Genomic DNA, 26,480 nt, shown 5'->3' on the forward strand with positions numbered 1-26,480 from the left:
ATTAGGCCACTCGGCCCATCGAGTCTGCTCCGCCATTCAATCATGGCTGATATGCCAGAATTAGGGCAGCACGGTAGCCTTGTGGATAGCACAAATGCTTCACAGCTCCAGGGTCCCAGGTTCGATTCCGGCTTGGGTCACTGTCTGTGCGGAGTCTGCACATCCTCCCGTGTGTGCGTGGGTTTCCTCCGGGTGCTCCGGTTTCCTCCCACAGTCCAAAGATGTGCAGGTTAGGTGGATTGACCATGATAAATTGCCCTTAGTGTTCAAAATTGCCCTTAGTGTTGGGTGGGGTTACTGGGTTATGGGGATAGGGTGGAGGTGTTGACCTTGGGTGTGGTGCTCTTTCCAGGAGCTGGTGCAGACTCGATGGGCCGGGTGGCCTCCTTCTGCACTGTAAATTCTATGAAATATTTTTCTAATTCCCATTCTCCTGTCTTCTCTCCATAACCCCATATCCCCTTATTGATCAAGAACCTATCTATCTCTGTCTTTGAGATACTCAGTGATTTGGCCTCCACACCCTTCTGCGGCAAAGAGTTCCACAGATTCACCATCCTCTGGCTGAAGAAATTCCTCCTCATCTCTGTTTTAAAGGATCGTCCCTTTACTCTGAGATGGTGTCCTCTGCTTCTAGTTTTTCCTACTAGTGGAAACATCCTCTCCATGTCCACTCTATCCAGGCCTTGCAGTATCCTGTAAGTTTCAATAAGATCCCCCCCTCATCCTTCTTAACTCCAACGAGTACAGACCCAGTGTCCTCAACCATTCCTCATACGACAAGTTCTTCATTCCAGGGATCATTCTTGTGAACCTCCTCTGGACCCTTTCCAAGGCCAGCACATCCTTCCTTAGATACCGGGCCCAAAACTGCTCACAATACTCCAAATGGGGTCTGACCAGAGCCTTATACAGCCTCAGAAGTACATCCCCGGTCTTGTATTGTCACCCTCTTGACGCGAATGCTCAGAATCAGGAGTGGACCATTGCAGACTGAGATGAGGGGGAATTTCTTAATTCAGAGGGTGGAGAATCTTTGGAATTCTCTGATCCAGAGGGTTGTGGAAGCTCAATCGTTGAGCATGTTCCAGACACAACTCGACTGTGTATAATAAAATAGGAATGTGTGTGTGAGTGTGCGTGCGTCTGTGCGTGCCAGGATCTGTTTGAATGGTGGAGCAGACTCGATGGGCCAAATCGCCTACACCTGCTCATATTTTCCTTTGAGACTTAAATGCGTACACAGACACAAGTTCACAGATACACACACACATGCGCGTGCACACACTGACTGATACATACACGGCAACAGATACATACACACACACACACACATGCGTGCATAGACACATATATATTAGCCATTTAAGACAATTTGATAGAATGCTACACATCCTAGTTTGCCGATGACACCAAACATTAGACAGCGTTGTAAACAGCACAGCTGGAAACATCAAATTGCAGGGAAATATTATCGTTTTGGCAGTTGACTGAACTGTGGACGTGTTTCTGTGTCGGGAAATGTAAGATGATGTATTTTAGACTTAAAAAGAATAGAACCGTGATCTTTATAAATGATGAGAAGACAGAAACAGTGGAAGTTTAAACTGGACAGATATTTCACAGCTGGATTCACACAATACAGACAGCAATGTGTCGTAGATTTTGGAAGTGCCACAAATGTTGCCCAGTGCAGTGCAAGGCGTACCTCAATGTTTCAGTCTTACTGAGAAACTGTCAGCCCACAGGACAACATTTCTGTATAATAGGATTGAAGCATAAGTTCAAATAGTTTTGTTTCAAAGTTTAAAATAACCTGTCATTTTTCTGTGCAGCTTTTGGAATCTGTCAGTGGAATTTAGGTTATACAGGCAAGTGTTAACAAGAGTATTGGGAACTGATTAGAAGTTTTGATGGAGATAATCCTGCATTATGGAAATGTGTGAGGTCTATTTAGGGTTGGGGAATGGATTGATGATCAAAGCATGTCGTTTTTTGTTATCTTCATCAGACTGACAGCCTTGAAGATTCACAACTTCCATGTGCTGAGAAAAAGGATTGATTAACCAAGGCCTATTATTCAAATACTTCAGTCAAGTAACAAAACAACAGTAACAGAGAATATACAAACAGAGACAAGCAGACACCTGTAATCGGAGCTTAAACTTCATGTTTAAATGTGAAGGGCTGAAATAAACATGAGTCCACCCTGGGATTCGGTGCAATTTGAGTTCTGTTTTTCCAAAAAATAAAAATAACTATCTGCAATGAAAAATTCCTTGGACAGGACAGAGGGATTTTGACTCTGTATTTAAGCCCAGACAGTATTTGGGTTGTGAGTGTTTGATGGACAGTATAGAAGAAGCTTCACTCTGAAACACTGGAATTTAGTTTAAGGGGTGATTTAATCACATGCTTCAGAACAATAATTGATATTGTACGTCTCGTGTGTGTCTCAGTGTCAGCTGTGAAACATGCACAGCACAATCTCATCCTGTTTCTGTGTGTCTCTCTCTCTCTGAAATTAGCTGGTCCATTTCCTAAATAACCACTGACTAGATTTCAAAAGGGTTCCATTGCCTGTGTAGCAGTTTGTGATACCCAAAGGTTATGAAAAGTGCTTTAGAAAAGTCTGTCCGCAAGCTGTTGTGAGGATGTTCAGAGTCAGCGTGTGACTTGGGTCACACACAGGCCAGATACACCTCTCCAAGTTAAAGGTGGAGAATGGATCTCGCTCCATTTCATAGATCATCATCGAATTTGAAAAATGAAAATGAAAAAATGAAATGAAAATCACTTATTGTCACAAGTAGGCTTCAAATGAAGTTACTGTGAAAAGCCCCTAGTCGCCACATTCCGGCGCCTGTTCGGGGAGGCTGTTACCGTGCAGAAGGAGGCCATTCGGCCCATTAAGTTGCACCGGCTCTTGGAAAGAGCACCCTACCCAAGGTCAACACCTCCACCCTATCCCCATAACCCAGTAACCCCACCCAACACCAAGGGCAATTTTGAACACTAAGGGCAATTTATCATGGCCAATCCACCTAACCCGCACATCTTTGGACTGTGGGACGAAACCGGAGCACCCAGAGGAAACCCATGCAGACACGGGGAGGATGTGCAGACTCCGCACAGACAGTGACCCAAGCCGGAATCGAACCTGGGACCCTGGAGCTGTGAAGCAATTGTGCTATCCACAATGCTACCGTGCTGCCCTGAAAGATGTATTTGAAAGATGTATTGACCCAGCCTGTCTGAGTTTGTGTCTGTGTGTGAGTTTGTGTTTGTCTGTATACGTGTTTGTGTGTCTGGGGTGGGGGGGGGGTTGTTTGTGTGACTCTTTGTGCGGCACGATAGCACAGTGGGTAGCACTGTGGCTTCGCAGCTCCAGGGTCCCGGGTTCGATTCCTGGCACGTTCTCCCTGTGTCTGCGTGGGTTTCCTCCGGGAGCTCCGGTTTGCTCCCACAAGTCTGAACGACGTGCTGTTGGGTAATTTGGGCATTCTGAATTCTCCCTCCGTGTACCCGAACAGGCGGCGGAATGTGGCGACTAGGGGCTTTTCACAGTAACCTCATTGCAGTGTTAATGTAAGCCTACTTGTGACAATAAAGCTTATTATACATGGTAGTCCCACAGGCTCTTACCCTGGCTACATGGTAGTCAGCTCTCCAAAAGGGTTAATTGTAGTGTCCACAGCAGTATGGTGTAATGTAGTATTAACTGGGACAAGAGCTTATAGTATAAACAGTGACTGGGTTAACTGCAGTGATCACTGGGAAAGGAGCTAATGTGTTTAAATAGAGATGAGAACGGTTATATATTACAAGATAATATTCACAATGACATTCTCTAATGCAATAATATTTCAGACATAGTGTAGAGCAGCATTTACAGCAACTGATGCTGCCAGGAAATAAATTGATCCAGGGCTTTGTATCGGATTATTAAAATAGGTTATTGATTAAGGTGGTCTAGTCGCTAAGGCAGGCTCGATCAGCTGAATGGCCCATTACTGTTCCTATGTACCTCTCCTGGGAGTGGTTGATGGGGCAGTGTAGAGGGAGCTTTACTCTGTATCTAACCCCGTGCTGTACCTGTCCTGGGAGTGTTTGATGGGGAGAGTATACAGGGAGCTTTACTCTGTATCTAACCCTGTGCTGTACCTGTCCTGGGAGTGTTTGCCAGGGACAGTGTAGAGGAATCTGTGTCTAACCCCATGATGTACCTTTGCTGGTCGTGTTTGACGGAATTTCAAAATCTCAAATAAATGTCTTCTATTAGTTTCTCCATCTCTCTGTTTCTGCTTCTCTCTCTGTCTGCCTGGGAATATTGTCAAAACAAAATCCACGATCAGCAGTCAGCCATTTTAAGTTACTTAATGGTGGCCATTTTAGGTGAGCACAGCACAGTCATTTCTGACATTTGTACACATTGGTATAACAAAATACTGATGGAAAGTGTCTGATTTAAACAGTGATTTGTTGGGGAATGTGGATATAGAAAGGGAGCTGGTTGTCCTTGTACACCAGTCACTGAAAGTGGAGAGGGGGGTGCAGCAAGCAGTTAAGAAGGCCAATGATATGTTGGCCTTCATTGAAAGAGGGATTTGAGTTCATAAGTGGAGATGTCTTACTGCAGTTACACAAGGCCTTGGTGAGAGCATACCTGGAGTATTGCGTACAGTTTCGGTCGCCCTAACTAAGAAAGGATATAGTTGCCAGAGAGGGAGTGCAGCGGAGGGTCAATCGGCTGATAGGGAGGTTGCCGGACTGTCCTACAAGGAGAGATTGGTTTGACTGTGGCACAGTGGTTAGCACTGCTGCCTCACAGTGACCCGGGTTAAATTCCGGCCTTGTGTGACTGATTATGTGGAGTTGGCAGTTTCTCCCCGTGTGTGCGTGGGTTTCCTCCGGGTGCTGAGTTTCCTTTCACAGTCCAAAGATGTGCAGGCCAGGTGGAATGGTCCTGCTAAATTACCCCTTAGTGTCCAAGAAAGATTGTTTAGATTAGGTTAAGGAGTTATTGGGATAGGGCGGGTGACTGAGTTTACATAGAATGCTGTGTCAGAGGGTTGGTGTAGATTCGATGGGCAGAATGGCCTCCCTCTGCATTGTAGGGATTCTATGATTGTGCCTGAATTCACGAGAGCCGAGAAGGATGAGAGGAGATGTTGGCCGTGCTAAATTGCCCCTTAGTGGCCCAAAGGTTAGGTGGTGTTACTGGGGTTATTTGGAGAGGGTGGAGGCGTGGGCTTGGGTAGGGTGCTCTCTCCGAGGGCCAGTGCAGACTCGATGGGCCAAATGGCCTACTCCTGCAATGTATATTCTATGATTCTGTGAGCTCTGATTGAAATGTATTACATTCCGACAGCGCTGTTCAGACTATACACAGGGATGGTGATTTCCACGTTGTACTGCCTCTGCCATGTCTTGGGAGTGATCATGGAGACAGTGTAGAGGAAACTTTACCCAGTATCTAACCCCGTGTTGTACCTGTACTGGGAGTGTTTGATGGGGACAGTGTAGAGGGAGCTTTACTCTGTATACATCATCGTACTGTAGCTGCCCTGGGAATGGGGACAGTGTAGAGGGATGTGTAATCTGTATCTAACCCCATGATGTACTTTTGCTAACAGTGTTTGATGGAGATTCTGAATCTTGAATTAATGTATTCTGTATTCTCCCCATCTTCTCTGTCTCTGCATCTCTCTATCTCTCTCTCTGGGAATCTGTCTAAACAAATCCACGATCAGCAGTCAGCCATTTTAAGTTACTTAATGGTGGCCATTTTATGTGAGCACAACACTGAGACAATTCGGACAGTTGTCCAAGTTAGTGTCAAACAAAAACTGAAGGAAAGAGTCAAATTTAAATGGTGATATGTTGGGCAATGTGGATGTACAAAGGGAGCTTGTACACCAGTCACTGAAAGTGGAGAGGGGGGTGCAGCGGAGGGTCAATTGGCTGATAGTGAGATTGCCGGACTGTCCTAGGAGGAGAGATTGGTTCAATAGGGCCTGAACGAGCCCTGTTTCTCCAACCTAACCCTGGAGATCAAATCCCACATTCCTGGTGATTTCTCCACTCTCAAAGATGGAAAGATATTGACCAAGTTTAAAGCAGAGATTGACTGATTTCTAAATCCCAAGACATAAAGGGACATGGGGATAGTGTTGGGGAAAAGACATTGAAGTGAAGATATTTCACAGCTGGATTCACAGAATAGAGACAGCAAAGTATCTTAAATGTTGGAAGAGCCACAAATGTCAAACGTTTGGGAAATGATTGGAAACAGTTTGGACTGAGATCTCCTCAGTGACCTGTGTGCAGACCCTACCCCCGACTTTCTGTCAGGAATGTCCCCCTCGGTGTGGTTCCTGTGTCTGCTAAGGAAGACACTTGTCCTGTCTATGGTTATGTTAATTCAGCAGTCAACAAGAGATTCAGCAATGTCCTGTCATTATTTCTGTCTTTGTTTGACAAATGTTTCCCTCTGAGTTTCTGACATGTTTGGAATGACCATTCGTCTGTCGCCTTAGGAAGGCTTTCCATAGAATGAGTAAAAACCAGCAAGAAATCACAGAATGTGAGTTAAACACAACTTCATTTCTGCCTCCATTTTACGAGAAGATTCCTTTTAAAAAAAAATACATTTTACTAAAGTTTTTCGATCAAAAAGAATTTTCCATTTTTACAACTTAGTAACAAAATGTACATTGACCGTTATTTAAACAATATATTAAACTAACAACAAGTGCAGAAAAAGAACAAGAAAAAAGCAATAATAATACTGAAAAAATAAATATAAACAACTAGCATAGAAAGAAAAAAACAAAAAACCCCAAATACAGAATACACCCCCCCCCCCCCTCCACCCTGGGTTGCTGCTGCTGTCTTTCCTGTTTTCCCTTATCGCATTGCGAGATAGTCAAGGAACGGTTGCCACCGCCTGGTGAACCCCTGAGCCGAACCTCTTGGTGCGTATTTGATTCGCTCCAATTTTATAAACCCTGCTATGTCGTTTATCCAGGCCTCCACGCCCGGGGGTTTAGCTTCTTTCCACATAAGTAGAATCCTTCGCCGGACTACTCGGGACGCAAAGGCCAAAACATCGGCCTCTCTCGCCTCCTGCACTCCCGGCTCTTCTGCAACCCCAAATATAGCTAACCCCCAGCTTGGTTCGACCCGGACCCCCACCACCTTTGAGATCACTCTTGCCACACCCACCCAGAACCCATGCAATACCGGGCATGACCAAAACATGTGGGTGTGGTTCGCCGGGCTTCCCGCGCACCTATCCTCCACTCCAAAAAATCTACTCAGCCTTGCTCCCGTCATATGCGCCCTGTGTAGAACCTTGAATTGGATCAGGCTAAGCCTGGCACACGAGGACGAGGAATTTACCCTGCTTAGGGCATCTGCCCACAGCCCCTCCTCAATCTCTTCCCCCAGCTCTTCCTCCCATTTACCCTTCAGCTCCTCTACCATCGTCTCCCCCTCGTCTCTCATTTCCCTGTATATATCGGTGCCTTTACCTTCACCGACCCATGCTCCCGAAATCACTCTGGCCTTGGTCCCTTCCGCCGGGAGCTGCGGAAATTCCCTCACCTGTTGCCTCGCAAATGCCCTCACTTGCATATATCGGAAGGCATTCCCAGGTGGCAACTCGTATTTTTCTACCAATGCTCCCAGACTCGCGAATGTCCCGTCTAAGAACAAGTCCTTCAACTTCCCAATTCCTGCTCGCTGCCAAGATTGAAATCCCCCATTTTTCCTCCCCGGGACGAACCTGTGATTGTTCCTTATCGGGGACCACACCGAGGCACCCGTCACTCCCCTATGTCGTCTCCACTGCCCCCAAATCTTCAAAGTCGCCACCACCAATGGGTTTGTGGTGTATTTTTTCGGGGAGAACGGTAACGGCGCCGTCGCCAGTGCTTTTAAACTTGTTCCCTTACAGGACGCCATCTCCAGCCTTTTCCACGCCGTCCCTTCTTCTTCCCTCATCCACTTACATATCATAGACACGTTGGCGGCCCAATAATAGTCACTCAGACTCGGCAGTGCCAATCCCCCTCTGTCCCTACTGCGCTGCAGGAACCCCCTCTTTACCCTCGGGGGCTTTCCAGCCCACACAAAGCTCATAATGCTCCTGTCCACTTTCTTGAAAAAGGCCTTTGTAATCAGTATGGGGAGGCACTGAAACACGAAAAGAAACCTCGGGAGGACCACCATTTTAACCGCCTGTACTCTACCCGCCAATGACAGGGGCACCATGTCCCACCTCTTAAAGTCCTCCTCCATCTGCTCTACCAGTCGCGTCAAGTTAAGTTTATGCAAGGTTCCCCAGTTCCTGGCCACCTGGATCCCTAGATATCGAAAATCCTTTGCTACTCTCCTCAGCGGCAGATCGTCTATCCCCCTGCCCTGTTCCCCGGGGTGCATCAGAAAAAGTTCACTCTTTCCCATATTCAATTTGTATCCCGAGAACTCCCCAAACTCCCTGAGTGTCTGCATTACCTCTGGCATCCCCTCCACTGGGTCCGCCACATGTAGCAGCAAATCGTCCGCATATAATGACACCCGATGTTCCTCTCCTCCTCTGAGCACCCCCCTCCACTTCTTAGAGCCCCTCAGCGCTATGGCCAATGGCTCGATTGCCAACGTGAACAGTAACGGGGACAGGGGGCACCCCTGTCTTGTGCCCCTATGTAATCGGAAATAGTCGGATCGTTGCCTATTTGTAACCACGCTTGCCACCGGGGCCCCGTACAGGAGCTGAACCCATCTGATGAACCCCTCTCCAAATCCAAATCTCTTCAGTACCTCCCACAGGTAGTCCCACTCCACTCTATCAAATGCCTTCTCTGCATCCATCGCCACCACTATCTCCGCCTCCCCCTCCGGTGGGGGCATCATCATCACCCCCAGCAACCTTCGTATATTGGCATTCAATTGCCTCCCTTTAACAAATCCTGTCTGGTCGTCATGTACTACCCCTGGGACACAGTCCTCTATCCTTGTCGCCATCACTTTGGCCAGTAACTTGGCATCTACATTTAGGAGGGAGATGGGCCTGTATGACCCGCACTGCAGCGGATCTTTGTCTTGTTTCAGGATCAACGATATTGTCGCCTCCGACATTGTCGGGGGTAGTGTCCCCCTTTCCTTAGCCTCATTGAAGGTTCTCGTCAGGAGTGGGGCCAGTAGGTCCACATATTTCCTGTAAAATTCCACCGGGAACCCATCTGGTCCCGGGGCCTTTCCTGCCTGCATGTTCCCGATTCCTTTAACCACCTCCTCCACCTCAATCTGCGCTCCCAGACCTGCCACCTCCTGCTCCTCAACCCTCGGGAACTCCAGCTGGTCCAGGAAGTGTATCATTCCCTCTTTCCCCTCCGGGGGTTGGGACTTATACAGCCTCTCATAAAATGACTTAAACACCCCGTTCACCCTCACCGCTCTCTGCTCCATCCTTCCCTCCCCGTCCCTAACACCTCCGATCTCTCTCGCCGCCCCCCTCTTCCTAAGTTGTTGGGCCAACAATCGGCTCGCCTTTTCCCCATATTCGTGTTGTATTCCCTGTGCCTTCCTCCACTGCGTCTCCGCCTTACCCGTGGTCAGCAGGTCAAACTCCGTCTGTAGTCTCCGTCTTTCCCTGTATAGCTCTTCATCCGGGGCCTCCGCATACTGCCTATCCACCCTCAGAATCTCCCCAATCAGTCTCTCCCTTTCTTTACCCTCTTGTTTCCCCTTGTGGGCTCTTATGGAAATCAGCTCCCCCCTAACCACTGCCTTCAGCGCCTCCCATACTACTCCCACCTGGACCTCTCCATCATCATTGACCTCTAGGTATCTTTCAATACATCCCCTCACCCTTCCACATAGCCCCTCGTCCTCCAACAGTCCCATGTCGAATCTCCAAAGTGGGCGCTGCTCCTTCTCCTCTCCTAGATCCAGATCCACCCAATGTGGGGCGTGATCTGAAACGGCTATAGCCGAGTATTCCGTTCCTGCCACTTTCGGGATCAGCGCCCTTCCTAGGACAAAAAGGTCTATCCGGGAGTATACTTTATGGACGTGGGGGAAGAAGGAAAACTCTTTACTCCTCGGTCTAGCAAATCTCCAGGGATCCACTCCTCCCATCTGCTCCATAAATCCCTTAAGCACTTTGGCCGCTGCCGGCCTTCTCCCGGTCCTTGATCTGGACCGGTCCAGCTCTGGGTCCAGCACCGTGTTGAAGTGCCCCCCCCATTACCAAATTACCATCTCTAGGTCCGGGATGCGCCCCAACATACGCTTCATAAAACCCGCGTCATCCCAGTTCGGGGCATATACGTTCACCAGCACCACCGCCTCACCTTGCAATCTGCCACTCACCATCACGTACCTGCCCCCACTGTCCACCACTATGGTCTTAGCCTCAAACGATACCCGTTTCCCCACCAGTATTGCCACCCCTCTATTTTTCGCATCTAAGCCTGAGTGGAATATGTGTCCCACCCATCCTTTCCTTAATCTGACCTGATCCGCCAATTTCAGGTGCGTCTCCTGAAGCATAACCACATCCGCCTTCAGTCTCTTTAGGTGCACAAACACCCTTGCCCTCTTAATCGGCCCGTTCAACCCTCTCACGTTCCACGTGATCAATCGCGTTGGGGGGCCCTTCACCCCCCGCCCCCCCCATCGTCAACTAGCCATCCCCTTTTTAAACCAGCTCCTCACCCGGGTCCCACGCACCCGTTTGTCCCCCAGACGGCGCCCTCCCGCCCCGACCATCCCATCCCGTATCAGCTCCCCCTTACCCTCAGCAGCAGCAACCCAGTTAATTCTCCCCCCCCCCCCCCCCCCCCCCCCCCCCGCTAGATTCCCTTCTAGCTTGATTGCTCCCCCCATATTGCTTCCGGGAGTCAGCAAACTCTGGCTGACCTCGGCTACCCCCGTTTACCCTTGGCCTCCCTGCGTGTGAGGCCCCCTTCCTTCCTGCACCCACATTTCCCGCCGCAATTTCCATAGCGCGGGAAAAAACCCACGCTTCCCTCTCGGCCCCGCCCCTAGTGGCGCAGCTCCCTCTCCCCTTCCCTGTCCCCTTCCCCACCGGCGCCCACATTTCTTCGTGTCTCCCGTCTAACATTTTTACAGATAAGCCCTCCCCCTCTCCCCCCTTTACATTTCTTTGCCACCACCTCGCTACTTCTTTCCAAACATCAATTCCTCAAATCTAGTCCAACTTCTCTTCTTGAATAAATGTCCACGCCTCCTCTGCTGTCTCGAAGTAGTGGTGTTTGCCCTGGTGTGTAACCCACAGTCTTGCCGGCTGCAGCATTCCAAATTTTACTTTCTTCCTGTGGAGCACCGCCTTGGCCCGATTGAAACTCGCCCTCCTTCTCGCCACCTCCGCACTTCAATCCTGATACACGCGGATCACCGCGTTCTCCCACCTGCTACTCCGTGTCTTCTTAGCCCATCTCAGGACCATCTCCCTGTCCTTGTAGCGGTGGAACCTCACCACTATTGCTCGCGGTATTTCCCCTGCCTTTGGTCTTCTCACGAGGACCCGGTATGCTCCCTCCACTTCCAGGGGGCCCGTCGGGGCCTCAGCTCCCATTAAAGTATGGAGCATCGTACTCACATACGCCCCAACATCAGCTCCCTCTGTCCCTTCGGGGAGACCCAAAATGTAGTGCCTCGTGCGTCTCCGTCTTCACCACCAAGCCCTGTATCTCGTCTTCATTCTCGGCTGCCTTTGCCTTCACTCCACGGAGCTCCATCGCCTGGGTCTTTTGCGTCTCCTTCAATCCCTCGATTGCCAGCAACATCGGCGCAGAACCTCTTTCTTGAGCTCCTCCACACATCGTCGGAGGAACTCCTGCTGTTCCGGGCCCCATACCATCTGGGCTCCCTCAGCCGCCATCTTGCTTCTCCCTTCTCTTCTCTGCCGCTGCTCCAGAGGATCCTCCGCAATCTGGCCACTACTATCGCTTCTTTCCATCCACACCCGGGGGGACTCCTTCCTTTGTCGCCTCACACTGGGTTTGGCCGTAAATAATTTCCGTTGGGGCTCCCGATAAGAGCCCAAAAGTCCGTTAAAACGGGAGGTGCCGAAACGTGCGACTTAGCTGGTCATCGCCACAACCGGAAGTCTTACGAGAAGATTCCTGGCCTCAAGATCAAAGCTCATTGCAAAGTTTCACTTCATATTTTACGTGTTGTTCACAGACAGATTTCTTTAATGAGCTGCGCTATAAATTTGGATTCGATTTGATTTCTCACTGTGAGATGTAAAGTTTATTCCTGAATCAATACACGGTCACCGGCAACAACATCATTTTATTAGACAAGGGGGTTCAATCCTCTGATGCCAATTCCTGAGATTGGAATTAATAATGAATCAATTTGGATTCAGTGAAAACGGTTAGTTTGGTAACCCCAACTGCTTTCTGTTAACTCGCCCCTCACTCTCCTCACCTTGTTTTTAATTTGGGGAATTCTGCAGGCAGCTTGTGCACAGGAAGAGCCCAGAAATGGGGCACTTTCAAAATTCAGTTCAGAGTCTCTGAAGATGGATTTCTTTCTCTCTTTCTAGTTGAACATGTACAAACTGACAGCGGGCATATTGATTGCACAGTAAGATTCCACAATCTGGGGCGCGTTTCTCCGACCCCCCACCGACCGGCATGAATCCCGCCCCCGCCGTGTCGCGGATTCTCCGCCACCAGAGATTCGGCGGGGGTGGGAATCGCACCGCGCCGTTCGGCAGGAACCCCCCCGGCGATTCTCCGGTCCGCGATGGGCCGAAGTCCCGCTGCTGTCAACCCATGCCAGCCGGCGTGGATTGAACCACCTTTGGGACGGCGGGACACGGCGGCGCAGGCAGGCTCCGGGGGGGGGGCGCGGGGCGATCTGGCCCCGCAGGGTGCCCCCACGGTGGCCTGGCCCGCGATCGGGGCCCACCGATCCGGATGGTCTCCACCATGGCGGAGGCGGAAGAGACCCCCTCCACTGCGCATGCGCGGGGATGCCGTGAGCGGCCGCTGACATTCCCGCGCATGCGCCGCCCGGCAAAGTCATTTCCACGCCAGCTGGCGGGGCACCAAAGGCCTTTCCCGCCAGCTGGCGGGGTAGAAATCAATCCGGCGCGGGCCTAGCCCCTCAAGATGTGGGCTCGGCCCCTCACGATGCGGAGACTTCCGCACCTTTGGGGCAGCGCGATGCTGGACTGATTCGCGCCGTTTTTGGCGCCGGTCGGCGGACATCGCGCCGATATCGGAGAATCCCGCCCCAGAAATGTGATCATGGTGGAAAATTCCCCCACGTCCCCTGTGGAAAGGATGAATTAACTCCCTCATTCCCACGTTTAAGTTTAAGACTTTTAACTCGTGACCTTCAAACCCATTCTGCAGTCAGAGAGCTACTTTTTAAAAAGTGTGGTCACTGTTGCTGTGTTTTTTGAAAATATTTTCATTCCGATGAGAACGGACTTAACAACATACAAACATTCAGTCAGTCACAACACAAACAAAATACTATTCTCCTCATTTGAGATTTATTCCTTTATTTCCATTAAACCTTTCCTCTCTTCCCTCCCCTTGCCCACTGGTAACAAACAGATCTGCAAATAGAGACAAGAACAGCTTCCATCTCGTCCAGAAACCCCCATCTGAGCCACAAAGGGCTAACTTTACTTTCTCAAGTTTAAGGAATTCCGCAATATCCCTCAACCATGTCGATATTTTTGGCGGATCTTCTGACTTCCCTTCCAATAAAATTAGCCTCCGGGCGATCAATGTGGCAAAGGCCACCACATCGGCCCCGTCCCCATCTATTAGTCCCGGTACTTCCGACACCCCAGAAATTGCCTCATGTGATCCCAGTAATATTTCCACCTCCACAATTTTTGTTCGTGTTTTAAATAGCGAGAGCCAGAAGCCCACTAATCGTGGACGTGACCAGACGATGTGGACATGGTTAACTGGTCCTCCTTTACACTCTCACATTTATCTTCTTCCTCTGTGAGGAATCTGCTCATTCGTTCCTGTGTCATATGGGCCCCTGTGTACATCCTTGAATTGTATCAAGCCCATCCGAGCACATGAAGATGTCGCATTGACCCTGTGTATAATCTCACCCCATAGTCCTCATTCCAACTCCACATCCAACTCTTCCTTCCACTTTTGTTTCATCTCTTCAATCGCTGCTTTCTTTCTGTCCATCAGCCACCTGTAAATGTTAGTAATTCTCCCATCACCAACTCAGCTGGGAGGAGCAATTTCTCCAGCAGCTTGTTCTCTGGTAGGCAAACGAAAGAGGACAACTCCTTTTTCACCAAGTTTCATCATTGAAGATAATTAAACTTCACCTCCCTCTGCATTTTATGTTTCTCCCTCAATTCTTCAAATCTACTTTCCAACAACAAGTCTTTAACCTGTCTCAACCCAGCTTTATGCCACTGTGATAATATTGTATCAAACTTGCCGCCAGGGTGAATCGGTGGTTTCCATAAATAGGGGCTCGCACCGTCAAGTTTACCAAAGCAAAATGGCGTCTCCGCTTGCTCCAGATGCTGAAGGAAGATGCCAGCACCGGGCTTTCTGTAAACCTCCCCGGGGGAAATGGGAGTGGAGCCGCAGCGGAAGTCTGCAAACTAGCACCTTACACGATGCTTCCTCCACCTGTACCCATTCCGCTTCTTCCTCTCCCCACCATTGCCCAATCTTCTCCAAATTCACAGCCCAGTACAAAAGATTGGGAAGCACCAACTCTCCCACCCACCCATTCTTTTAAAATTGTGCTGGACCTTTTGAAGAGAAATCCAATTAATCTCCTTCCATTGACTGATGGAGAAGTGATCTGCCGTATTTTCTATCTGTTTAGAGCAGGGTGTCTGTGTGAGGGTAAGTGTGTTACTGTGTGTGTGGACTTTTCTCTATCTGTCTATCTGCCAGTTGCCCTGGTCCAAGATTCTGTTTCTCTCTCCACAGATGCTGCCTGACCTGCTCAGTATTTTCCCGCATTGGTACAAGAGCGAGGAGGTAATGCTGAACTTATACAAGACACTAGTTAGACCTCAGCTGGAATATTGTGGACAGTTCTGGGCACCACACTATAGGAAGGATGTGAACACACTGGAGCGAGTGCAGAGGAGGTTCACAAGAATGGTTCAGGGATGAGAAACTTCAGTGATGAGGTTAGATTGGAGAGGTTGGGTCTGTTCTCCACGCAGAGAACTGTCCAAGAGGAGATTAGATAGAGGTGTTCAAATTCATGGGGGTGCTGGACAGAGTAGACAGGGAGAAACTGTTCCCACTATTAAGAAGCTCAAGAACGAGAAGACACAGAATTAAAGTGAATTGGCAAAGAAGCAAATATGATGAGAGAAAATGGAAACCGTATAGTGTAGAGAGAGCCCTGCTCGATATCTGACCCCGTGATGTACCTGTCCGGGAGTGTTTGATGGGGACAGTGTAGAGGGAGCTTTACTCTGCATCATCGTACTGTAGCTGCCCTGGGAATGGGGACAGTGTAGAGGGAGCTTTACTCTGTATCTGACCCCGTGATGTACCTGTCCGGGAGTTTTTGATGGGGTCAGTGTAGAGGGAGCTTTACTCTGTATCTAACCCCGTGATGTACCTGTCCGGGAGTTTTTGTTGGGGCAGTGTAGAGGGAGCTTTACTCTGTATCTAACCCAGTGCTGTACCTGTCCTGGGAGTGTTTGATGGGGACAGTGTAGAGGGAGCTTTACTCTGCATCATCGTACTGTAGCTGCCCTGGGAATGTTTGATGGGGACAGTGTAGAGGGATGTGTAACCTGAATCTAACCCCATGATGTACTTTTGCTAACAGTGTTTGATGGAGATTCTGAATCTTGAATTAATGTATTCTGTATTCTCCCCATCTTCTCTGTCTGCATCTCTCTCTCTCTCTCTCAGGGAATCTGTCTAAACAAATCCACGATCAGCAGTCAGCCATTTTAAGTTACTTAATGGTGGCCATTTTATGTGAGCACAACACTGAGACAATTCGGACAGTTGTCCAAGTTAGTGTCAAACAAAAACTGAAGGAAAGAGTCAAATTTAAATGGTGGTATGTTGGGCAATGTGGATGTACAAAGGGAGCTTGTACACCAGTCACTGAAAGTGGAGAAGGAGGTGCAACAAGCAGTTAAGAAGACCAATGACATGTTGGCCTTCATTGCAAGAGGGATTTGAGTTCAGAAGTGGAGATGTCTTACTGCAGTTACACTGGGCCTTGGTGAGACCACACCTGGAGTACTGTGTACAGTTTCGGTCTCCCTAACATAGAAAGGATATAGTTGCCAGAGAGGGAGTGCAGCGGAGGGTCAATTGGCTGATAGTGAGATTGCCGGACTGTCCTAGGAGGAGATATTGGTTCAATAGGGCCTGAACGAGCCCTGTTTCTCCAACCTAACCCTGGAGATCAAATCCCACATTCCTGGTGATTTCTCCACTCTCAAAGATGGAAAGATATTGACCAAGTTTAAAGCAGAGATTGACTGATTTCTAAATCCCATTGACATAAAGGGACATGGGGATAGTGTTGGGGAAAAGACATTGAAGTGAAGATATTTCACAGCTGGATTCACAGAATAGAGACAGCAAAGTATCTTAAATTTTGGAAGAGCAACAAACGTCAAACGTTTGGGAAATGATTGGAAACAATTTGGACTGAGATCTCCTCAGTGACCTGTGTGCCGACCCCACCCCCGACTTTCTGTCAGGAATGTCCCCCTCGGTGTGGTTCCTGTGTCTGCTAAGGAAGACACTTGTCCTGTCTATGGTTATGTTAATTCAGCAGTCAACAAGAGATTCAGCAATGTCCTGTCATTATTTCTGTCTTTGTTTGACAAATGTTTCCCTCTGAGTTTCTGACCTGTTTGGAATAACCATTCGTCTGTCGCCTTAGGAAGGCTTTCCATAGAATGAGTAAAAACCAGCAAGAAATCACAGAATGTGAGTTAAACACAACTTCATTTCTGCCTCCATTTTAAGAGAAGATTCCTGGCCACATAAACAAAGCTCATTGCAAAGTTTCACTTCATATTTTACGTGTTGTTCACAGACAGATTTCTTCAATGAGCTGCTCTATAAATTTGGATTCAATTTGACTTTTTCACACTGTGAGATGTAAAGTTTATTCCTGAATCAATACACGGTCATTGGCAACAACATCATTTTATTAGACAAGGGGGTTCAATGGGATTTTTCACTGAAATCCTCTGATGTCAATTCCTGAGATTGGAATTTATAAAGAAACAATTTGGATTCAATGAAAACGGTCATTTTGATAACCCCAATGTCCTGACTGCCTCACGTCCTGGCACCCTCACACCATCACACCCTCATGTCCCCTAACCCTCACATCCTGACCCACTCACGTCCCCGAAACCTCTGATCCAGACCCGCTGTGTACCTCTTTCTGTGTGTGTCCCTCTCTCTCTCCGTGTGCCCGCCTCTCTCTGTTCCTCTCTGTATCCCTCTCTCCCCCTGTGTCCCGCTCTCTCGCTGAGTCCTCCTATCTCACTCTATCCCTCTCTTTCACTGCGTACCTCTTTCTATCGGTGTCACTCGCTCTGTGTCCCTCTCCCACTATGTGTCCCTCTCTCTGGCTGTGTCCCTCGCTCTCGCTGTATCCCTCTCTCTGCCTCTCTCGCCGTGTCCCTCTCTCGCTGTGTCCCTCTCTCGCTGTGTCCCTCCCTCGCTCTGTGCGCCTCCCTCGCTCTGTGCGCCTCCCTCGCTCTGTGCGCCTCCCTCGCTCTGTGCGCCTGCCTCGCTCTGTGCGCCTGCCTCGCTCTGTGCGCCTCCCTCGCTCTGTGCGCCTCCCTCGCTCTGTGCGCCTCCCTCGCTCTGTGCGCCTCCCTCGCTCTGTGCGCCTCCCTCGCTCTGTGCGCCTCCCTCGTTCTGTGCGCCTCCCTCGTTCTGTGCGCCTCCCTCGTTCTGTGCGCCTCCCTCGCTCTGTGCCCCTCCCTCGCTCTGTGCGCCTCCCTCGCTCTGTGCGCCTCCCTCGCTCTGTGAGCCTCCCTCGCTCTGCGGGCCTCCCTCGCTCTGCGGCCTCCCTCGTTCTGCGTGTGTCCCTCGCTCTCGTTGTGTCCCTCGCTCTCGCTGTGTCCCTCGCTCTCGCTGTGTCCCTCGCTCTCGCTGTGTCCCTCGCTCTCGCTGTGTCCCTCGCTCTCGCTGTGTCCCTCGCTCTCGCCGTGTCCCTCGATCTCCGTGTCCCTCGCTCTCGATGTGTCCCTCGCTCTCGATGTGTCCCTCGCTCTCGATGTGTCCCTCGCTCTCGATGTGTCCCTCGCTCTCTGGCTCTCTCGCTGCGTCCCTCTATCTCTCGCTGCGTCCCTCTCTCTCTCGCTGCGTCCCTCTCTCTCTCGCTGCGTCCCTCTATCTTTCGCTGTGTCCCTCTCTCACTGCGTCCCTCTCTCTCTCACTGTGTCCCTCTCTCTCTCGCTGTGACCCTCTCTCTCTCGCTGTGTCCCTCTCTCTCTCACTGTGACCCTCTCTCTCGCTGTGTCCCTCACTCTCTCGCTGTGTCGCTCTCTCTCTCGCTGTGTCCCTCTCTCTCTCGCTGTGTCCCTCTCTCTCTCGCTGTGTCCCTCTCTCTCGCTGTGTCCCTCTCTCTCTCGCTGTGTCCCTCTCTCTCTCGCTGTGTCCCTCTCTCTCTCGCTGTGTCCCTCTCTCTCTCGCTGTGTCCCTCTCTCTCTCGCTGTGTCCCTCTCTCTCTCGCAGTGTCCCTCTCTCTCTCGCTGTCTCCCCGTCTCTCTCGCTGTGTCCCCTCTCTCTCGCTGTGGCCCTCTCTCTCTCGCTGTGTCCCTCTCTCTCTCGTTGTGTCCCTCTCTCACATGCTGTGTCCCTCTCTCTCTCTGTGCGTCCCTCGCTCTCTCGCTGTGACCCTCTCTCTCTCGCTGTGTCCCTCTCTCTCTCTCTGTGTCGCTCTCTCTGTGTCGCTCTCTCTGTGTCGCTCTCTGTGTCCCTCGCTCTCTGTGTCCCTCGCTCTCTGTGTCCCTCGCTCTCTGTGTCCCTCGCTCTCTGTGTCCCTCGCTCTCTGTGTCCCTCGCTCTCTGTGTCCCTCGCTCTCTGTGTCCTTCACTCTCTGTGTCCCTCGCTCTCTGTGTCCCTCGCTCTCTGTGTCCCTCGATCTCTGTGTCCCTCGCTCTGTGTCCCTCTCTCTGTGTCCCTCTCTCTGTGTCGCTCTCTCTGTGTCGCTCTCTCTGTGTCGCTCTCTCTGTGTCGCTCTCTGTGTCCCTCGCTCTCTGTGTCCCTCGCTCTCTGTGTCCCTCGCTCTCTGTGTCCCTCGCTCTCTGTCCCCCTCGCTCTCTGTGTCCCTCGCTCTCTGTGTCCTTCGCTCTCTGTGTCCCTCGCTCTCTGTGTCCCTCTCTCTCTGTGTCCCTCGCTCTGTGTCCCTCGCTCTGTGTCCCTCTCTCTGTGTCGCTCTCTCTGTGTCGCTCTCTCTGTGTCGCTCTCTCTGTGTCGCTCTCTGTGTCCCTCGCTCTCTGTGTCCCTCGCTCTCTGTGTCCCTCGCTCCCTCTGTGTCCCTTGCTCCCTCTGTGTCCCTCGCTCCCTCTGTGTCCCTCGCTCCCTCTGTGTCCCTCGCTCCCTCTGTGTCCCTCGCTCCCTCTGTGTCCCTCGCTCCCTCTGTGTCCCTCGCTCCCTCTGTGTCCCTCGCTCCCTCTGTGTCCCTCGCTCCCTCTGTGTCCCTCGCTCCCTCTGTCCCTCGCTCTCGCTGTGTCCCTCGCTCTCGCTGTGTCCCTCGCTCTCGCTGTGTCCCTCGCTCTCGCTGTGTCCCTCGCTCTCGCTGTGTCCCTCGCTCTGTGTGTCCCTCGCTCTGTGTGTCCCTCGCTCTGTGTGTCCCTCGCTCTGTGTGTCCCTCGCTCTGTGTTTCCCTCGCTCTGTGTGTCCCTCGCTCTGTGTGTCCCTCGCTCTGTGTGTCCCTCGCTCTGTGTGTCCCTCGCTCTGTGTTTCCCTCGCTCTGTGTGTCCCTCGCTCTGTGTGTCCCTCGCTCTGTGTGTCCCTCGCTCTGTGTGTCCCTCGCTCTGTGTGTCCCTCGCTCTCGCCCTGTCCCTCGCTCTCGCCCTGTCCCTCGCTCTCGCCCTGTCCCTCGCTCTCGCCCTGTCCCTCGCTCTCGCCCTGTCCCTCGCTCTCGCCCTGTCCCTCGCTCTCGCCCTGTCCCTCGCTCTCGCCCTGTCCCTCGCTCTCGCCCTGTCCCTCGCTCTCGCCCTGTCCCTCGCTCTCGCCCTGTCCCTCGCTCTCGCCCTGTCCCTCGCTCTGTGTGTCCCTCGCTCTCGCCCTGTCCCTCGCTCTGTGTGTCCCTCGCTCTCGCCCTGTCCCTCGCTCTCGCCCTGTCCCTCGCTTTGTGTGTCCCTCGCTCTCGCCCTGTCCCTCGCTCTCGCCGTGTCCCTCGATCTCCGTGTCCCTCGCTCTCGATGTGTCCCTCGCTCTCTGGCTCTCTCGCTGCGTCCCTCGCTCTGCACGCCTCCCTCGCTCTGTGCACCTCCCTCACTCTGTGAGTGAATGTGTAAAGCAGTGAATGAGTGTGTCATAGAGTAAGTGTAAGAGTGAGAACGAGTGTGTGTGAGTGTAAGAGTGAGAGTGAGTGAGTATGAGTGAGTGTGTGAACAGTGTGTTTGTATAAGAGTGACTGAGTGTGTAAGACTGAGCGTGTGAGTGAATGTGAATGATTGTGAGTCTGTGGGAGTGAGTGTGGGAGTGTGTATGTGAGTGTGAGTGATTGCAAGTGTGGGTGAGTGTGCAACAGTGAGTGAGTTAATGTGTAAAAGTGAGTGAGTGTGTGTGTAAGAGTGTGTGCATATGTAAGAATGTGTGAGTAATAGTGAGTGTGAGTGAGGGTGTGAGTATGTAAGAGTGAGTGTGAGTGTGTCAGATCATGTGTGTGAGTCAGTGTGTAAGAATGAGTGAGTGTTTGTGTAAGTGTGAGTGTAAGAGGAGTGTGTAAGCGTGAGTGAGTGAGTAATTGTGTGTAAATGAGTGTGAATGACTGTGTCTGTCTGAGAGAGAGTGATTGAGCGTGTAAGAGTGAGTTAGTGTGTGAATGTGTAAGAATGAGTGAGCGTGTGAGCGTATGAGTGAGGAAGTGAGTGTCTGAGTATGTGTGAGTGAGTGTGAGTGAGAGAGTGTGTAAGAGTGAGTGAGTGTGAGTGAGAGAGTGTGTAAGAGTGAGTGAGTAATTGTGTGTAAGTTAGTGTGTAAGAGTGAGTGTGTGTGAATGTGTAAGAGTGAGTTAGTGTGTGAATGTGTAAGAATGAGTGAGCGTGTGAGCGTATGAGTGAGGAAGTGAGTGTCTGAGTATGTGTGAGTGAGTGTGAGTGAGAGAGTGTGTAAGAGTGAGTGAGTGTGAGTGAGAGAGTGTGTAAGAGTGAGTGAGTAATTGTGTGTAAGTGAGTGTGAATGAGTGAGTCAGTCTGTGTGTGAGTGAGAGTGAGTGAATTCAAACTGAATTCAAATGACCTCCTGCGAATTTAATTTCACCCTCCATATTTATGTCTTGGCCTAAAACACAGGCTTCATTCCAGAATTAAACCCGCTTCAAGTTAAGGGACTTTAATTCTGGGCAATCGAGATTACTTTACAGTCAATGGATTCATTTTAAAAGTGACCACACTATCGTTAATTTTGTGAATTCTGCAGTGAGTGTGTAAGAATGAGTTAAATCTAACCCCTCGATAAGATTGCACATTGTATCGCACTGCAGTGTATCTGTAAACGGCGAGTGTGTGTAAGGGTGAGTGTCTCTAAGAGTGAGCGAGTCAGTGTGTGAGTATGTCAATGTGAGTGACTGTGTAAGTGAGTTTGAGTGTGTGAGCGAGTTAGTGTGTAAGAATGAGTGAGTAGGTGAGTGAGTGTGCAAGTGTGTGTGCAAGAGTGGGTGTGAGTGATTTTGTAAGAGTGAGTGTGTGTGTGTGAGGGAGTGTGAGTGCGAGTGTAGGAGTGTGTGTGAGTGAATGTATAAGAATAAGTGTGCACGTGAGTGAGTGTGTAAGAGGGCGAGTGTGTGTGTGATTGAATGTGTAAGAGTGAGTGCAGGAGTGTGAGTGAGTGTGCGAGTGAGTGTTTAAGTGTGAGAGTGAGTGTTTAATAATGAGTGAGTGTGTAGGAATAAGTGAGTTTCAGTGTGTAAATGAGTGTGTATGAGTGAGTAACTGTATAATAGTGAGCGAGTGTGAGTCAGGGTCAGTTAGTTAGTAAGTGAGTGAGAGTGTGTTAGTGAGTGATTGTGTAAGAGTGTGAATGAGTGATTAAGTCTGTGAGAGTGTAAGAGTGAGTATGGAAGAGTAAGTGATTTAGTGTGTGGTTGAGTATGTGAGTGGGTAAGAGAGTGAGTTTGTAAGAGGGAGACGGTGTGCATGAATGAGTGTGTGCCATTGAGTGTGTGATTGAGTGAGCATGAGGTAGTGAGTGTTCGAGTTAGTGCATGAGTGTGAGTGAATGAGTTAGTGAGTGTGTGTAAGGATGTGTGTGTGTGTGACAGAGTCAGTGTGTAATTGAGTGAGTGTAAGAGTGAGATTTAGTGAGTACGAGTGTGCGAGTGAGTATGTGTGTCCAAAAGTGAGAGTAGGTGAGTGTAAGAGTGAGAGTGAATGTGTGAAAATGTGTGCGTAAGAGTGAGTATAAGAGTGACTGAATGTGGAAGTGTGTAAGAGTGAGTGTGAATGATAGTGAGTATGTGTTAGTGTGCGTGTGTGTGGAAGAGTGAGTTTGAATCAGTGAGTGAGCCTGAGTGAGTGTGTAAGAGTGAGCGAGTTAGTGTGTGAGTGGGCATGTAAGTGTGAGTAACTGAATGTGTAAGTGAGTGAGTGAATATCTGAGAGTGAGTGTGTGTTAGCGTATGGGAGTGAGTGTATCAGAGTGAGTGAATGAGTGTGTGAGTGACAGTGCATGTGAGTGAGTGTGAAGGTGAGTAAGAGTATGTAAGAGTGAGTGTGTGTGAGCGAATGTGTAAGAGTGAGTGTTTAAGTGTGAGTGAGTGTGGAAGAGTGTGAGTGAGTGGGAGACTGAGGGAGTGTAGGAATGAGTGAGTGCCTGTGTACGAGTGAGTTTCTGTGTACAGGTGAGTGTGGAAGAGTGAATGAGGGTGTGTAAGTGTGAGTGAGTGTGTGTGAGTGAGTGATTGTGTAAGAGTGAGTGAGTGCGTAAGAGTATATTTGTAAGAGTGTGAGTGAGTGTGTATGAGTGAGTTAAATCTAACCCCTCGATTAGATTCCAGTCTGTAACTCACTCCCGGGTATCTGTTATTCTATATATAAACCATCCTGAACCCCTCGATTAGATTCCAGTCTGTAACTCACTCCCGGGTATCTGTTATTCTATATATAAACTACCCTGAACCCCTCGATTAGATTCCAGTCTGTAACTCACTCTTGGTATCTGTTATTCTATATATAAACCATCCTGAACCCCTCGATTAGATTCCAGTCTGTAACTCACTCCCGGGTATCTGTTATTCTATATATAAACCATCCTGAACCCCTCGATTAGATTCCAGTCTGTAACTCACTCCCGGGTATCTGTTACTCTATATATAAACCATCCTGAACCCCTCCATTAGATTCCAGTCTGTAACTCACTCCCGGGTATCTGTTATTCTATATATAAACCATCCTGAACCCCTCGATTAGATTCCAGTCTGTAACTCACTCCCGGGTATCTGTTATTCTATATATAAACTATCCTGAATCCCTCGATTAGATTCCAGTCTGTAACTCACTCTTGGGTATCTGTTACTCTGTATATAATCTATCCCGAAGCCCTCCATTAGATTCCAGTCTGTAACTCACTCCCGGGTATCTGTTATTCTATATATAAACCATCCTGAACCCCTCGATTAGATTCCAGTCTGTAACTCACTCCCGGGTATCTGTTATTCTATATATAAACTATCCTGAACCCCTCGATTAGATTCCAGTCTGTAACTCACTCCTGGGTATCTGTTATTCTATATATAAACCATCCTGAACCCCTCGATTAGATTCCAGTCTGTAACTCACTCCCGGGTATCTGTTATTCTATATATAAACTATCCTGAACCCCTCGACTAGATTCCAGTCTGTAACTCACTCCTGGGTATCTGTTATTCTATATATAAACCATCCTGAACCCCTCGATTAGATTCCAGTCTGTAACTCACTCCCGGGTATCTGTTATTCTATATATAAACTATCCTGAACCCCTCGATTAGATTCCAGTCTGTAACTCACTCCTGGGTATCTGTTATTCTATATATAAACTATCCTGAACCCCTCGATTAGATTGCAATCTGTAACTCACTCCTGGGTATCTCTTATTCTGTATATAATCTATCCCGAATTAGATTGCAGTCTATAATTCATTCCCAGATATAATTTAATCTGTGTATTCACCAACGATATGCCGGACTGAGATGAGGAGGAATTTTGTCACTCAGATGGTGGTGAATCCTGGGAATTCTCTATCCCAGAGGGATGTGGAGACTCCGTCATTGAACCGGCTCTAGACTGCGATTGATGGGTCAGTAAGAGGCACGGGGATAGGGCAGGAACACGGTGTTGAAATGGAAGAAGCTCCATGATCATATTGACTGGTGGAGCGAGCTGGAAGGGCTGAATGGTTCAGGCCTGCTCCTCTTCCTTGTGGTCTGTTATTGCTAATTATTTCTATGTTTATCTATTTAAGATTATCCGGAAAAGTGGGATGCGAATGAATTCTGCATCGTTTTTGATTTGGATATTGGAATAATCATCATTTGGGGTAAGTTCTGTTATGTTGATAATTCCCTATCTTCTTTAAAAATTAAACCCTTCCTTTGGAAACATTGCCTCATTCCCTCTACTTGCTGTAAATATCCTGGCAGCTTCTGTTGTGGAAATTGTAGAGGAACATTTATTCCATTTGTAACCCCACGCTGTACCTGTCCTGGGAGTGTTTGATAGGGACAGTGTAGAGGGAGCTTTACTCTGTATCTAACTCCTTATTCATGGGTCACTAAACGCTAGCGTGTGGGTCCATTAAGCAATCAGGAAGGCCAATGGTACGTTAACTTTCATCGCTCGGGGTTATTAGTACAGGGTTTAAGATGACTTGCTGCAATTGTACAGAGCCTTGGTCACAACACACCTGGACCATTGTGTAGAGTTTTGTTCTCCATATCTAAGGAAGGATATACTTGCTGTAGAAGGAGTGTAATGGAGATTCACCAGACGAATCCCTGGGATGGTGAAGTTGTCTGATGAGGAGAGATTGAGGAAATTGTACCTGTGTTCCCGAGAGTGCCGAAAAATGAGAGGTGATCTTGAAACATACACAATTCACACGGGGCATCACAAGATAGATGTCGGTTGGATGATCTCCGACTGGTGAGATTAGAACCAGGGGGAGGGGGCACAGTCTCAAACCATAAGACCATAAACATAGAAGCAGAATTAGGCCACTCGGCCCATCGAGTCTGCTCCGCCATTCAATCATGGCTGATATGCCAGAATTAGGGCAGCACGGTAGCCTTGTGGATAGCACAAATGCTTCACAGCTCCAGGGTCCCAGGTTCGATTCCGGCTTGGGTCACTGTCTGTGCGGAGTCTGCACATCCTCCCGTGTGTGCGTGGGTTTCCTCCGGGTGCTCTGGTTTCCTCCCACAGTCCAAAGATGTGCAGGTTAGGTGGATTGGCCATGATAAATTGCCCTTAGTGTTCAAAATTGCCCTTAGTGTTGGGTGGGGTTACTGGGTTATGGGGATAGGGTGGAGGTGTTGACCTTGGGTAGGGTGCTCTTCCCAAGAGCCGGTGCAGACTCGATGGGCCGGGTGGCCTCCTTCTGCACTGTAAATTCTATGAAATATTTTTCTAATTCCCATTCTCCTGTCTTCTCTCCATAACCCCATATCCCCTTATTGATCAAGAACCTATCTATCTCTGTCTTTGAGATACTCAGTGATTTGGCCTCCACACCCTTCTGCGGCAAAGAGTTCCACAGATTCACCATCCTCTGGCTGAAGAAATTCCTCCTCATCTCTGTTTTAAAGGATCGTCCCTTTACTCTGAGATGGTGTCCTCTGCTTCTAGTTTTTCCTACTAGTGGAAACATCCTCTCCATGTCCACTCTATCCAGGCCTTGCAGTATCCTGTAAGTTTCAATAAGATCCCCCCCTCATCCTTCTAAACTCCAACGAGTACAGACCCAGTGTCCTCAACCATTCCTCATACGACAAGTTCTTCATTCCAGGGATCATTCTTGTGAACCTCCTCTGGACCCTTTCCAAGGCCAGCACATCCTTCCTTAGATACCGGGCCCAAAACTGCTCACAATACTCCAAATGGGGTCTGACCAGAGCCTTATACAGCCTCAGAAGTACATCCCCGGTCTTGTATTGTCGCCCTCTTGACGCGAATGCTCAGAATCAGGAGTGGACCATTGCAGACTGAGATGAGGGGGAATTTCTTAATTCAGAGGGTGGAGAATCTTTGGAATTCTCTGATCCAGAGG

General features: G+C 49.4%; 1 protein-coding gene and 1 long non-coding RNA gene across 4 annotated transcripts in view; both read left to right on the forward strand.

Moving 5' to 3' along the window:
* Positions 1–26,480, forward strand: part of LOC140411350 (NACHT, LRR and PYD domains-containing protein 3-like) — an 888,640-nt gene that overhangs the window by 798,214 nt on the left and 63,946 nt on the right. The window lies entirely within an intron of this gene.
* Positions 24,644–26,480, forward strand: part of LOC140410214 (uncharacterized) — a 32,906-nt gene continuing 31,069 nt past the window's right edge. For all 3 annotated transcript variants that reach the window (XR_011940564.1, XR_011940563.1, XR_011940565.1), the window contains exon 1: positions 24,644–24,752. This is a non-coding gene — a long non-coding RNA (uncharacterized lncRNA). The remainder of the gene's footprint in view (positions 24,753–26,480) is intronic.

This window comes from Scyliorhinus torazame, chromosome 4, assembly GCF_047496885.1.
Source record: "Scyliorhinus torazame isolate Kashiwa2021f chromosome 4, sScyTor2.1, whole genome shotgun sequence".
In the NCBI taxonomy this organism is placed as follows: Eukaryota; Metazoa; Chordata; class Chondrichthyes; order Carcharhiniformes; family Scyliorhinidae; genus Scyliorhinus; species Scyliorhinus torazame.